Source organism: Macaca mulatta, chromosome Y (genome assembly GCF_049350105.2).
Source record: "Macaca mulatta isolate MMU2019108-1 chromosome Y, T2T-MMU8v2.0, whole genome shotgun sequence".
Taxonomy (NCBI): domain Eukaryota; kingdom Metazoa; phylum Chordata; class Mammalia; order Primates; family Cercopithecidae; genus Macaca; species Macaca mulatta.
The window spans coordinates 13,106,564-13,122,118 of record NC_133427.1 but is presented as its reverse complement, the minus strand read 5'-3'; positions in this window follow the sequence as shown (position 1 = coordinate 13,122,118).

The following is a 15,555-nucleotide window of genomic DNA, read 5'->3' as shown; positions in this document are numbered from 1 at the left end:
TCATATGACCTACAAGATATAACCACCTCAAAATCAGAAACTGGTATAAAATACTAGATTGAACAATTAAGTTCCAAATAACTTGGAAAGATTAACACAAAACTGCTCCCCCAATCCAAGAATAACTTTATGTTCAAGAACTTAAGATTGCTTTACAACTTCAAAGACAACATCACTAATTCAATGTTCCATACCCTAAGAGATAGTCAAGGAGGACACTTAGAGGTCCCATTCAAAAGTAAAATGTTAAATTAAAAGAGACTTCATAATAAGTAGGGTTAGGTGTTGGTTGAGATGAAGAAAAGGAAACTAAAGGCAAAAACAGGTGAGTTGCAGGACACATAAATTTTTTAAATAAACAATTATTCATCATTGAAAAATGAAGCATATACTAAAGGAAATCAAATAATTTTCTGTTTGTTTCTTATACGGTAGATTCAGCATAAATATAGAAAAAACAAGTAATTACCTAAGTAGATCTGAAGGTAAGGTTGCCAGATGTAGGGGGAAAATACGGGAATTTAAATTCACATTTTAATTTAAAATTTGACAATTTATTGACAAAAAATAATTACTTTTCAGTATGAATCTGTCCACACAATATTGAGAATATTACTAAATTATGAGAATGTTGAGAATTATATGAAAATGCTGTTTTTTGTTTATTTAAAATGAAAAGGTAACTTGCAATCGTTCATTTTATCTGGTGACCATATATGAAAAAGAAGTTATGAGAGTTGACATCAGAGTAGAAAGGTTTCATGTACATTTATGAAAAATACCATAAGACAAAAATGTAGAGAGAAAGGGCAACAGTAGAATACAAAAGTAATCTCTACACAGAATATTATTCTGCATACATTACTGTTACTTAAAAACACATTGTTGAACTCACGAAGATTATTCAAGTATCAGAAGACCAAGGAAAGAAGAATAAAAATTTCTTTCTTTTTTTAGCAAGAAGAAAAATAAATCTCCAAAGGACAGAGGCATTACAAGAAGTTGTTTTTTTATTATTTAATGGGGTTAATAAATGTTTTACTTTGTTAGAATAAAGTCAACTACAGAAAGTGTAGAAATATGATTAATGTCAAAAGCAGGAAAATAAATAAATATGACAAAGCTAAATCAACACAATAAGGAAAACAGGTGGCAGGTGGGGAGGGGGGAGAAGAACTAAGACAGATAGAGAGTAGGCAAAGGCAGGGACAAAGAAAATCTAGGGTAGAACAATTGTCTAATCAGATATTAGTTAAGTAGATAAGACATGTTATCTACATAACTACATATCTACATGTTACATATCTACATGTTAGATGTACACTGTTTAAATTTCTGTGTTAAAATATCAAATACTCTAATATTAGATTGAGAAAAAATTGCTTTTACCTGAAATAATCACACTGAAATAATGAAAATAAAGGATTAGAGAAAATTAAATATCAAAAAAGTAAGGCCACTGATATATGAGGCAAAGGAGACCTTTAAGAAAAATACAAGCAATAAAGAGGGATAGTAACATATAACTTATATGGTGTTACAGAAAATAAGAAATATGAAAATATGGAAAAACCTTTAAACATAATATAACACAAATTTAAATGCCTCAGTAGCATTGTCTCAATATACACCTGAGGCAAATTTTATGAATATCTATTTATGTAGACAAATCCCAGTTTTAGTGATAGGCGTTTAATGTATTACTGACCCAGACTGATGAGTATACAGACATTTAAAAGTTAATAGAAATACTTTGCAATGTTTCTGTACTTACTTTTCTTCAGTTTTTCAATGTGAAACCAAGTAGTAGAGCACACTTTCAGGATTGACAGCTTTGCTAGTAGAGCAAGTATTATTGAAGAATAACCCTCATCTCCTTTCATGTCAAGTCCATCTAATCTAACTAGCACTTTGCTTTGCCTTCTCACATGCTCACTAGCCATCATGCTCATCCTTCTCTTCCAGGTCCATTTTGTCATGATGCTGTCTTCTAACTGGGCTTGCTTGGATGACAGCAAAATGCAGGCTGGATATCAAAGCAAAGAAATGAAGGATTTCAAAGCAAACAAAAACATGAACTGCAAGATACTCAGTTTCAGTACAAGGAGTAACTCAATTACAAACACATAAATGCTTTCCTGAATGTTTCAGCCGGTGCATTTACAGCACTGACAAATTATCAGACAGCTGCTCTGCATTACAGATGCGTATCCCATCAAATTAATGTAGATGTTCAAACACCTCATTTTCTGTCTCAATCTGCTGGATGTAGCTCCTGGAATACTTTCCAGGGAGTACATCTTTTTCTTTAGAACAAATATTGAAGATTTATATATCTCCAATAAAAGAATAAAAGTTTCTTTCTTTTTTTAGCAAGAAGAAAAATATATCTCCAAATGAAATAGGCTTTGCAAGAAGTTGTTTTTCTATTATTTAATGGGGATAACAAATGTTTTACTTTGTTAGAATAAAGTCAACTACAGAAAGTGTAGAAAAATGATTAATGTTAAAAGCAGGAAAATAAATAAAGATGAGAAATAGGGCAAAAAAGCCTAGTTAGTTCCATTGAGTTCTTTTATCAGGTCGCTAATTGCACTCTTAATTGCCTCTCAAATTCCTTACATTTTAATTCCATCACATTGAGGGGGTTTAAATTCCAACATATAAATTCTGGAGGGTCACATATATTCAAGCCACAGGCATCAAATGGAAAGATTTTATACACACACACACACACACACACGTGTGTGTGTGTATATATATATATATATAGAGAGAGAGAGAGAGAGAGAATTTGGTATACATTTTTCAAACTTTATATCATAACCGGAGACCCAAATATCTTTCAAAGAATTTTGTTCTCTCTCTATATATATACATATATATATACACACACACACGCACACAAGAATTGTTACATAATTAATTTTATATATTTTATATATATAAGAATTGTTATATAATTAATTTTATATATGTGTGTGTATAGATATTTAAGAATTGTTGCCAAAATGACCACAACTTTAAACCGTTTTTCAGTGGTCTGGGTAAACCGTTTCATATTAATTATGTAAAACCTAATTTCAAGTTGGCCACAGATCTCTAAACCTCCTACTTTTATAGACTTGAAGATGTAAGTAATTTAAATTAGGGTTGGTATTTCATTTTTTTGTTATCTAAACCTTAATTTCTTGGAATAATAAAGTTTGATATTCCACAAGAAAACTGCTTGAGTTTAAGCCATTTTCAAAAGAAACTTGCCTTCTGCATTATTGTGTTCCAGACATTAAGTGACTATAGGTACTGGGTGTTTGTGATGGTAAAGTAAACTCTGTTCAGTTCTTTATGAAATTGTCTATCTAACTGTTGGATACATTGGTGCTTTTTAAATGGGTTGCTTAATATAGGATCCACTATGTATATTCACATTAAAAATTAACTTGTGATTTGACTGTGTCCTGAATTTTAGAACACCATATGTGCAGAAATGTATTCAAAATTAAGAAAAGAAGTACACTTTTATCTGGATGCTATTAAATTTGTACATGAAGTATCAAATATCAGTTGATTGTTTTTCTTTTTTTTACTTCATAAAAATACCTGTTTGGGATTTTTTTTTAATTAGGAGAAACTGTCTTCTGTACAGAATAACTATTCCAAAATAGCTACATGTTTTGTTTTCCTGTTGCATGACAGATTTAACTATTATTTCCAGCAATGGTGGTGCCTTCAGAGTCCAGCATTCCAGAAGAGGTAGTGCCTCAAGCATAGTATTACCTTTCTACTTCTGGTAGCTATTATCAGAAACTTTTGAAAGTTTTGTTTATATAGCCTAATATTTTTATGTAAAAAAAATTAAATTTTGCTATGTGTAAGTTTTTGTAACCTAACAGTGAATCCATATTTTTCAATCAGTGTCAAGGGCTTCCTATAGTTCTATTCAAGTGTTAAACAATATATATATATAGATAGATAATAGTCATTACTTGTGTATGCTTATTTTAAATATCTATTTTGGTGAAAATAGTTGTGGGTGTATTAAGATAAATGAAATAAAAGTATAGCTTCATTCACTTGCCTTTTTACAATATATAAATCCTATCTTTCTTTATCCACAGGATGGTGTTGCTTTTGAATAAAGTGCATACTAAAGATTTCACATTGGTATGGAAATCAAGTCTGTAAGTGCTACTTGTTTTATTTCTGGCAAAAATCTCTTCAGCAATTTAAGAAAATATTATAATCTACTGAGCTGTATTGGGCATAAAAGTGCCACTAGCATTTCTGTACTTTTCTGTATGAAGTAAGAGTTTTCTGACTAGTTTTTAAACAAATAAAATCCACGTATCTATGAGATTAACAAGTCTTAAACTTGTGCAAATTACAAATAATCAGAGCCCGTGTATAGTTGGTTATTTTTCAAATCAAAGGTACAAAAATTGAAAGATATACTCAGAAATATATATAAACCCGGTTCTAACAGATACGCTCTAGAGTTGCAGAGATAACTATGTTATTCAGAATTTTATTACATAATCTGTTTGAACTCCTTAACTGTCAACAAAATTCTGAATTTGGATTCTTCATATCTGACATTTCTTAGTGAGGCCTTGCCTTTGTCACTCTTGACACATGGTCATTCCTAATTGAGGTGCTAACTCTGCATCATCACTCTTTATTCATGCATGACAGAAAAACAGTCAACAGTTCAATCAGTGTGCACTTTGCCACACTTCTTACTGCCTACTGCTTAAGTAGCATTTTGTGCGATTATTTAAGTCACCTGAATAGACAGAAGAAACTGTTAATAATACATAGATGACATCACAAGCAGTCTCTAAATTATCCACAGTGATTCTGCCACAAAACCTGGGACACTGCACAGGTTTGAGTAGAGATATTATTTTCCAGTTCTACATTGTAAAAGTTTACTTTTAAAAATAAAAATGAAGTCAATTGTAAAGGAGGAGCCCTGTGTTTTAAAACTAATGAAATACTTGAATCCCATTCATGAAGTATAAAGACCAAAGTTTCCACAATATCTCAGTATGTTCCTGCTGCTGTAACACAATACCTTGGACTGGGTAACTTATAAAACCAGAAAGAAATTTCTTACAGTTTTAGAGACTGGGAAGTTCAACATCAAAGCACTGATAGGTTCAATGTCTGGTGAAGGCCTGGTCTCTGCTTCCAAGATGGCACCTTGTTGCTGTATTCTCCAGAAGGGACAAATAGAGCGTCCTGTAATGGTGGAAGGGCAAAAAAGCCTAGTTAGTTCAGTTGAGTTCTTTTATAAGGTCACTAATTGCACTCTTAATTGCCTCCCAAATTCCCCAACTTTTAATTCTATCACACTGGGGGTTTTAAATTCCAACATATAAATTCTGGAGGGTTACATATATTCAAGCTACAGGCATCAAATGGAAAGACTAGAGGCAATATTGTACTATTTATAATGCCTAGAAAATCTGTATTTTAATGTTCAGGGAGAAAACAGACATGTGCTGGGCAAAATGACCTCTTGTTTTACTGATGGCAGCCAAACTCTTCAGAGGAAAGAACACAGCTTACCCTTCCCAAATGTAGGCGTACGTTTCACCAGTAAGAAAGGTTATACTCATCTAAAACTTTAAGACAAAAATAAGAAAGTTTTTTTGAAAAACAATAGCTCCTTTTAGTGTAAGGAATGAGACATTTTATGACTGGAAATGTGGTTTTGCTTGACTTGAATGACAGAGAAATGTTTACAAAGGAGTAAATGTTATGTAACTTCTCATCATATTTGAGTTAGAAGCTGGACAGCAAACCTGGTTACCAAGAGTCATCTAGTCCTTCATGAGAAAAGCCTGTTAAATTACCAAACAGAAGACAAAAATAAAAATGTAAAAATTTTGAAAATATGTGTTAGATTTATTTGATATCTTCTCAACTTATTTCCTTGGGAGTTTCTGGCATAGCTTATAAATTATATTAGGATCAATTTCACAAGTTAAAAAACTCAATGCATTCTTTTTATAGTCAGTAATTCTGACTGATTGAACAAATTCTTACAGGCAACCTCAAATTTCTAACCATTTCTTTTGGCTGACAAATGAGCAATGAACTGTTCACATATAAAACACAGTGTGTGAGGAAACCAAGTCCATTTTACCTATGTCACTAGATTGAAGTATGTCTATAGGGAGTCTTCCTGAACCATCTTTTCTGAGTTCTGATTACATGGGGGAAAAGGAGGAATTTTGAAAATAGGTATGCATTAATTTTATGAAATACTTTAAGAACCATTTTTGAAACATATGTGTAATTTAAAAGCCTAAAAAATGGTGATTTATAAACACAAAATTTAGCAAGCCCATCAAAATAAACCATCAGGTATGCATTTAGCACCATGACACTTCAGACTTCTATAAAATATTAAAGTCAGTACTAACGTACTTGTTATATGATAGTTTTATTCTTTCTTGTTCATAAAACAATGAACTACCTTACTTTTACAAATTTTGACAAATCAAAATCTCTTAAATATTTTATCTTAAAAAATTAATAAATTTTTTTCAAAAGAGTAATGCCTTTAAAAAACCATCAGGTATGCATTTAGCACCATGACACTTCAGACTTCTATAAAATATTAAAGTCAGTACTAACGTACTTGTTATATGATAGTTTTATTCTTTCTTGTTCATAAAACAATGAACTACCTTACTTTTACAAATTTTGACAAATCAAAATCTCTTAAATATTTTATCTTAAAAAATTAATAAATTTTTTTCAAAAGAGTAATGCCTTTAAAAAACTCAAGGTTACATTTGAACTTTGGATTTTTTATGCTTTTCGCCTTTTTGTCTTCAATGGAGAAGAAAGATTATTACTCAGATGTGGATTTCTGTTCCAAGAAGCTAAAATAAACCACAGAAGCCTATGTGTTCCCCACCCACATCATGTAAGTCAGTGAACTAATTTTTTATAATGGAAGTCATTGCTATCATTAATGGAAAACAAATGAGTCAGCTCAATGAAAGAAGCAATTAATTTCCTGCAAGTGTCCTGTGCTTTACACTTGTATTAACCAGGAATCCAGGGATCATCCATATGTTATAGTAATTCAAGCAAGACTTAGCAAGTGTGTTAAGTGGACAGAGTAATCCATCTGATGGGACAAGAATCAGAACACAGAAGGGAAGAATGAACCTGAGGAAAAACGGAGGCAACATATGCCCTTGGAAGCAATCTTGAACTGGCAGCCATCTCTGCCCTTGGGTTCCTCTAGTGCCAGCTAGACATTGACAGTCTCTTTTTAACTCTGATTTCAAAGCAACATTCTGAATCAAAGCACAGTTTACCTCTACCTTTTTTATAGCCTTACTTAAGGATTAGATGAGAATGAGAATGCACAAAAATTACCTTCAAAAACAATCATTTACTACTAAACTCCTAAGCTGCACATTCTATGCAGCCTTTCTCACTGCTTGTAAGACAAGAAGAGCACAGGGATGCCTTTTAGGGCACCTGCCACTCCTCTGACTTTGGACACTACTTGACTACCTTCCCTGACATCAATGTACTTACTAAAGGTGTACAATGCAGCAACTTGTACAGAGAATTAAGTCATACTTATTACCTTTTCTTGATCCAATTTTTCTAGTTGCCTTTCTAAAATGTGGGTCACTCTGCCTTTTTTCTTCTCTCTGCCTTCGTTCTTTTGCTTGCTATTTCCATATTTTTTCTTCTTCCTTTGTTTTTCAATTTGTTTCTGATCTACACCTAATGGGAGAGAAAATAGAGTTGCTGTCCATATAAGATTTTTCAAATGAATGCGGGACCAGTCTGCAGGAGTTCTTGTGAGGACCCCGGGAGATTCTGCTTGGCTTTTGGTTGGCATGTGACCTGCTTCAAGTCGCTGTTCCATGTTCATTGACTTCAAGCCCCCAGTCCCACTCCTTGCCACTGCATCCCACTTCACTTGGCTGAGATGAATACAAGTCACCCTCATCATGACCGACTCCAACTGACATATCATCCCTCCATGTTGCAGGTTCTTGTCCTTTACACAGATCTCCTTTCACTTTTCAGAAGCAAAGCCTACATTTCTGCCTCTGCCTTTGATTATAATCCCTCTCCTCTCTTTAGGACCCTGACTGAGCCACTGATCCCTATTTCTGTACAAAGCAGTTTTATAACTTTTACTTCCATAAAGATGCTCAAGTCTGTTCTACCCTGAAAAAAAAAAAAAAAACCAGAACAGAAATCACACCCTGGTACTGCCCCAGCCATTCCAGCCATCTTACTTTTCATTCCCCACTTCCTCCAAATGGACAGCAACCCTTCCTGGGGTTTTCATGATTATTCGCATGTGGATCCTTTCCATATATTTTCCTCTACTCCTGATCTCTCTACATATCCTCACATCAACAGTTCTGACAGTTTCCTGCCACACATATGTGAAAACACCACAGTACCAGCTTCATCCCAGGCATGATCATCCCAGGTTTTTGATCATGCTCTTTCTATCCTCCATCCCCAGCAACTGGTGTGGGTATGTTCACATTCCCTGTCCTTCAGCTGCAACAGGGGCCTTCCTCACCACCTCCCTGGAATACTTACATAGCCCAGTCAAGACTCTCCTTGAAGTCAGTCTCTGCCTTCCGGTAATTTGTGGTCATCTGTAACAGACATTTCCTGAGGGGAAGGTGTGTATCTGCTGTGCACTGTCTCTGCCCCAGTAGTCTGAGCTCTGATAATCTGCCTCTTTCTTTGCATACTGATTTCCTAAAACACTACCAACTATGTATTAGAAATATTTCATCTGTGTCAACCCACTCACTGGGGCCTGGCCATGGTTGTGTCTTCCTTGCTTGGCATTTGCCTGTACTGTCTCCTCAGCCTGAGTTATTCGCACATTGTCATAAAGTCTGATTTGCTATTTGAGACCCAACTAAAATGCCATCTCCTCCTTATTTCTGAAGTGACAAGTAACCAAACCACAACAGTATCTTGCTTGCACAATATCTTGCTCCTGCTTCTTGAAAACCCACAAATACTTGTTTTGTCCACTTTCATTTTTTCCACAGAAGACTCAAGTTTTAATAACTTGTCTGTTCCCTCTGCATTTTGGCAGAGATCCCTACATGTCAAATGTTTCAATTATCCTGACCTTTCTCTTCCAGTTCTGACCCATAAACTATTTTTTTTAAAGCTAGCAATGCTAATAAGAAAAAAGTATATACATTCACTGGAGGATTATGAACCCTTTTTTCTCTGCCTTCTTTTAAAGTCATCAACAGGGACTGAGTTAGTTTCACAAATAAGAGAGAAGCAACACAGTATTTTGTCTCTGTCCCCTCCCCATCTCTTCTCAATCCTTCCCATGAAATTATAATACCAAAAGAGACACTTGATCATTTCAGCAGGCAGAAATGCTACTTCTTCCTGCTAGAAGAAGAAAGAAAAGTTACTCTATAATGAAATTCCTTTCTTATATGGAATAGTAATCTCAAAATAGCAATGTTGTTTAAGCACTTCTATATTGAGAAATAAAGAAGACAAACAGACTACTTATCTGCTCTGGTATATATTTTGCACCTGCATGGTGGAATACAAAACTTATTTGGATACAAAGGCAAAGAAATAAAGTATGTTTATTTGGCACCTCATCTGAGAGATGGCAAATTTCAGCCATTTTATTCCATTTGTGCCCAGATGAAATGATTAATATAAAAATTTCTCAATAACAACATTACTCACTATGCTGCTTAATAATTTTAAACCCAGTACTATAATGTACATTCTATCTCAGATGCAGAACACCTCATTACTCAGTTGATTTTCTTTATTATATCACCTTATTTTATTCCCTTGTTAAGGTCTGTGACAAATGGCTGCCTCTCAGAAACTTCCTCTTGTGGCCATGTCCCCTACTCGTCAGCTGCAGCTCATTTCTTCTGCTGTCCTGGGTAATGGCTTGCTGACCATCTGCCTCAGTGACTAGAAATTCAGGAAGACAAGGGTTTGATTGGTTCACTGTTCTATTTTCACCCCCAAGGAAAGTGCCTAGCAGAGACAGGCTCTAGATCACATCTCACAGAGTGCTTTCCAAAGCAGATTTACTCTGGAATCAGCAAAGTCAAACTTCTCAAAATCCCTTGTCTCTCTAATTAATTCTGTATGTTCCTGAGTGCCGTGACTATAAAAAGACCTTCAACGATACATGAAATAATTCATGGAATACACAGACTGGTATAAGCAAGAAACTGCTAACAATATGTTTACGAAATGTTTTGAAGATGATGTATTTTCACTGTTTTGTGGGGACTAAGAAATGGCTTAATTTGAGAAAATTTCTTTCATATTTGAGGATTAAACATTTTGATCCCAAACGAAAAACATCTGGCTGTTTGCTCTGTCCCAGAAGAAAGCAGAAACCTCCCACAGCTCTCTTCCCATCTTCTTCCAACTCCAGCAAGGAAAGTGGATAATCTGAAAGAAGACTGGAATGGGAAAGTGGCACAGACAAGCGAAGTCTGATGACAATTTGTTCTCTTCTGCTAAGTTAATTCACTTTCAGAGCTTTTCCACAATTTGAAATGCAAGTTTTTACCTAATTTCTTAAGACACAAAAGAACCATATAGATGGAAAAAGAAATAATATTTATGTGTTTCTATCACATTAAAGTTATATAATGGGAGTTAGCAGTGTTTCATCATGCCTTCTCAAGATGATAAGGCCCGCACAAAATAGTTTTTGCGGAAGAGTTTTTGGGAAAATTCCACCTAGTATGCTAGACACTGAACAGTTAATGAAATCAACAGGCCTTCCAGCTAAAAACTCTCAATAAATTCGGTATTGATGGAACGTATCTCAAAATAATAAGAGCTATTTATAACAAACCCCCGGTCAATATCATACTGAATGGGCAAAAACTGGAAGCATTCCCTTTGAAAGCTGACACAAGTCTTTGCTATTGTGAATAGTGCTGCAATAAACATACGTGTGCATGTGTCTTTATAGCAGCATAAGTTATAATCCTTTGGGTATATATCCAGGAATGGGATGGCTGGGTCATATGGTACATCTAGTTCTAGATCCTTGAGGAATCACCATACTGTTTTCCCTAATGGTTGAACTAGTTTACAATCCCACCAACAGTGTAAAAGTGTTCCTATTTCTCCACATCCACTCCAGCACCTGTTGTTTCCTGACTTTTGAATGATGGCCATTCTAACTGGTGTGAGATGGTATCTCATTGTGGTTTTGATTTGCATTTCTCTGATGGCCAGTGATGATGAGCATTTTTTCATGTGTCTGTTGGCTGTATGAATGTCTTCTTTTGAGAAATGTCTGTTCATATTCTTTGCCCACTTTTTGATGGGGTTGTTTGTTTTTTTCTTGTAAATTAGTTTGAGTTCTTTGTAGGTTCTGGATATGAGCCCTTTGTCAGATGAGTAGATTGCAAAAATTTTCTCCCATTCTGTAGGTTGCCTGTTCACTCTGATGGTAGTTTCTTTTGCTGTGCAGAAGCTCTTTAGTTTAATCAGATCCCATTTGTCAATTTTGGCTTTTGCTGCCATTGCTTTTGGTGTTTTAGACATGAAGTCTTTGCCCATGCCTATATCCTGAATGGTACTACCTAGGTTTTCCTCTAGGGTTTTTATGGTATTAGGTCTAACATTTAAGTCTCTAATCCATCTTGAATTAATTTTCATATAAGGAGTAAGGAAAGGATCCAGTTTCACCTTTCTACTTATGGGTAGCCAATTTTCCCAGCACCATTTATTAAATAGGGAATCCTTTCCCCATTTCTTGTTTCTCTCAGGTTTGTCAAAGATCAGATGGCTGTACATGTGTGGTATTATTTCTGAGGACTCTGTTCTGTTCCATTGGTCTATATCTCTGTTTTGGTACCAGTACCATGCTGTTTTGGTTATGGTAGCCTTGTAGTATAGTTTGAAGTCAGGTAGTGTGATGCCTCCAGCTTTGTTCTTTTGACTTAGGATTGTCTTGGAGATGCGGGCTCTTTTTTGGTTCCATATGAACTTTAAAGCAGTTTTTTCCAATTCTGTGAAGAAACTCATTGGTAGCTTGATGGGGATGGCATTGAATCTATAAATTACCTTGGGCGCTATGGCCATTTTCACGATATTGATTCTTCCTATCCATGAGCATGGTATGTTCTTCCATTTGTTTGTGTCCTCTTTTATTTCACTGTGCAGTGGTTTGTAGTTCTCCAACCCAAATGTCCATCAGTGACAGATTGGATTAAGAAAATGTGGCACATATACACCATGGAATACTATGCAGCCATAAAAAAGGATGAGTTTGTGTCCTTTGTAGGGACATGGAGGCAGCTGGAAACCATCATTCTTAGCAAACTATCACAAGAACAGAAAACCAAACACCGCATGTTCTCACTCATAGGTGGGAACTGAACAATGAGATCACTTGGACTCAGGAAGGGGAACATCACACACCGGGGCCTATCATGGGGAGGGGGGAGGGGGAGGGATTGCATTGGGAGTTATACCTGATGTAAATGACGAGTTGATGGGTGCAACACACCAACATGGCACAAGTATACATATGTAACAAACCTGCACGTTATGCACATGTACCCTACAACTTAATGTATAATAATAATAAATAAATTAAAAAAAAAAAAAAGAAAGCTGACACAAGACAGGCATGCCCTGTCTCACCACTCCTATTCAACATAGTATTGGAAGTTCTGGTTAATGCAACCAGACAAGAGAAAGAAATAAAGGGTATTCAATTAGGAAAAGAAGAAGTCAAATTTTCCCTATTTGCAGATGACATGTTTGTATATTTAGAAAACCCCATTGTCTCACCTCAAAATCTCCTTAAGCTGATAAGCAACTTCAGCAAAGTCTCAGGATACAAAATCAATGTGCAAAAATCACAAGCATTCTTATAAACCAACAACAGACAGAGAGCAAAATCATGAATGAACTCCCATTCACAATTGCTTCAAAGAGAGTAAAATACCTAGGAATCCAACTTAGAAGAGATGTGAAGGACCTCTTCAAGGAGAATCACAAACCACTGCTCAGTGAAATAAAAGAGGACACAAACAAATAGAAGAACATACCATGCTCATGGATAGGAAGAATCAATATTGTAAAAATGGCCATACTGCTCATGGTAATTTATAGATTCAATGCCATCCCCATTAAGTTATCAATAACTTTCTTCACAGAATTGGAAAAAAAAAACTGCTTTAAAGTTCATATGGAACCAAAAAAGAGACCAGATTGCCAAGAGAATCCTAAGCCAAAAGAACAAAGCTGAAGGCATCACGCTTTCGACTTCAAACTATACTACAAGGCTACAGTAACCAAAACATCATGATACTGGTACCAAAACAGAGATATAGACCAATGAAACAGAACAGAGCCTTCAAGAATAACATCACATATCTACAGCCATCTGATCTTTGACAAACCTGACAAAAACAAGAAATTGAAAAAGGATTCCCTATTTAATTGTTGGTGCTGGGAAAACTGGCCAGCCATAAGTAGAAAGCTGAAACTGGATCCTTTCCTTACTCCTTATATGAAAATTAATTCAAGATGGATTAGAGACATAAATGTTAGACCTAAAACCATAAAAACCCTAGAAGAAAGCCTAGGGAATACCATTCAGGACATAGGCATGAGTAAGGACTTCATGTCTAAAACACCAAAAACAATGGTAACAAAAGCCAAAATTGACAAATGGGATCTCATTAAACTAAAGAGCTTCTGCACAGCAAAAGAAACTACCATCAGAGTGAACAGGCAACCTACAGAACGGGAGAAAATTTTTGCAATCTACTCATCTGACAAAGGGCTAATATCCATCATCTACAAAGAACTCTAACGAATTTACAAGAAAAAACAAACATTCCCATCAAGAAGTGGAAAAAGGATATGAACAGACACTTCTCAAAAGAAGACATTCATACAGCCAACAGACACATGAAAAAATGCTCATCATCACTCGTCATCAGAGAAATGCAAATCAAAACCACAATGAGATACCATCTCACATCAATTAGAACGGCAATTATTAAAAAGTCATGAAACAACAGGTTCTGGGGAGGATGTGGAGAAATAGGAACACTTTTACACTGTTGGTGGGACTGTAAACTAGTTCAACTATTGTAGAAAACAGTGTGGCGATTCCTCAAGGATATAGAACTAGAAACAGCATTTGACCCGGCCTCCTATTACTGGGTATATACCCAAAGGATTATAAATCATGCTGTTATAAAGACACATGCACTCATATGTTTATTGCGGCACTATTCACAATAGCAAAGACTTGGAATCAACCCAAATGTCCATCAGTGACAGACTGGATTAAGAAAATGTGGCACATATACACCATGGAATACTATGCAGCCATAAAAAAGGATGAGTTTGTGTCTTTTGTAGGGATATGGATGCAGCTGGAAACCATCATTCTCAGCAAACTATCACAAGAACTCATAGGTGGGAATTGAACAATGAGATCACTTGGACACAGGAAGGGAATATCACACACTGGGGACTATTGTGGGGAAGGGGGACGGGGCAGGGATAGCATTAGGAGATATACCTAATGTAAATGACAAGTTAATGGGTGCAGCACACCAATGTGGCACACGTATACATATGTAACAAATCTGCTTGTTGTGCACACGTACCCTAGAATAATAATAATAATAATAATAATAATAATAATAATAATAAAAGAAAACACTTTTAAGCACTTCACCTGGGAAGCCTAAATGAGAAGTCCTTCATTGTAATGTGTCCTTTCCTCAGCAGGGTCTTTACATGTTATCACAGAAATTACTTCAGAAATGTCATTAACAACAAAATGACACTGTAACTCCCAAACCAATGCTTTGACTAATTTATACCTACAAAAAGACCTTCAGTGATACATGAAATAATTCACAGAGTACACAAACTGCTATTCAGTAGGTGAACCTGCTGCAGTCAAAATACAGAACTCACTTGAGTGCTGATATGAGATGGGCACAGCACCTACAGCAGCACCCACATGAGGCATATCTCCAGAAGAGAACTAATTCGTTTAAAGACTCCTGGGCACATTTCCTGCATCTGCATGAAGCATAAATGGTTTTCCCATGAGTCTTCCTTAACAATAATAGCAAGACCAAAAAGAGTGGTGCCGTGTGGGGGCAATGGGCTGGAGCATGGGAACTTCAGTCAAAATAACTAGGTGCACTTTTTCTCAAGAGAATGTTGTGAAATTCCAAACATAACCACTTGCCAATGTATTTGCCTGTCAGAGTGTTCTTATATTTAAAATAATTAACTTTGCTTACAAAATTGTATTTCCCAACAGGAAAATTAACTCAGTGACAGTGAAGAATTCAAATGGCTTGTTGATAATCATTTGAATTCTATTAAATTTCAATGATTTAACACAAATATCTTAACAAATATTCACAAAATTTACTAAGCCCTTCATTTAACTTTTCAAAATACTATAATTCCTGATTTGAAGATGACTTTCATAAGACTAACCAATTGGTTACATACAAATATAAA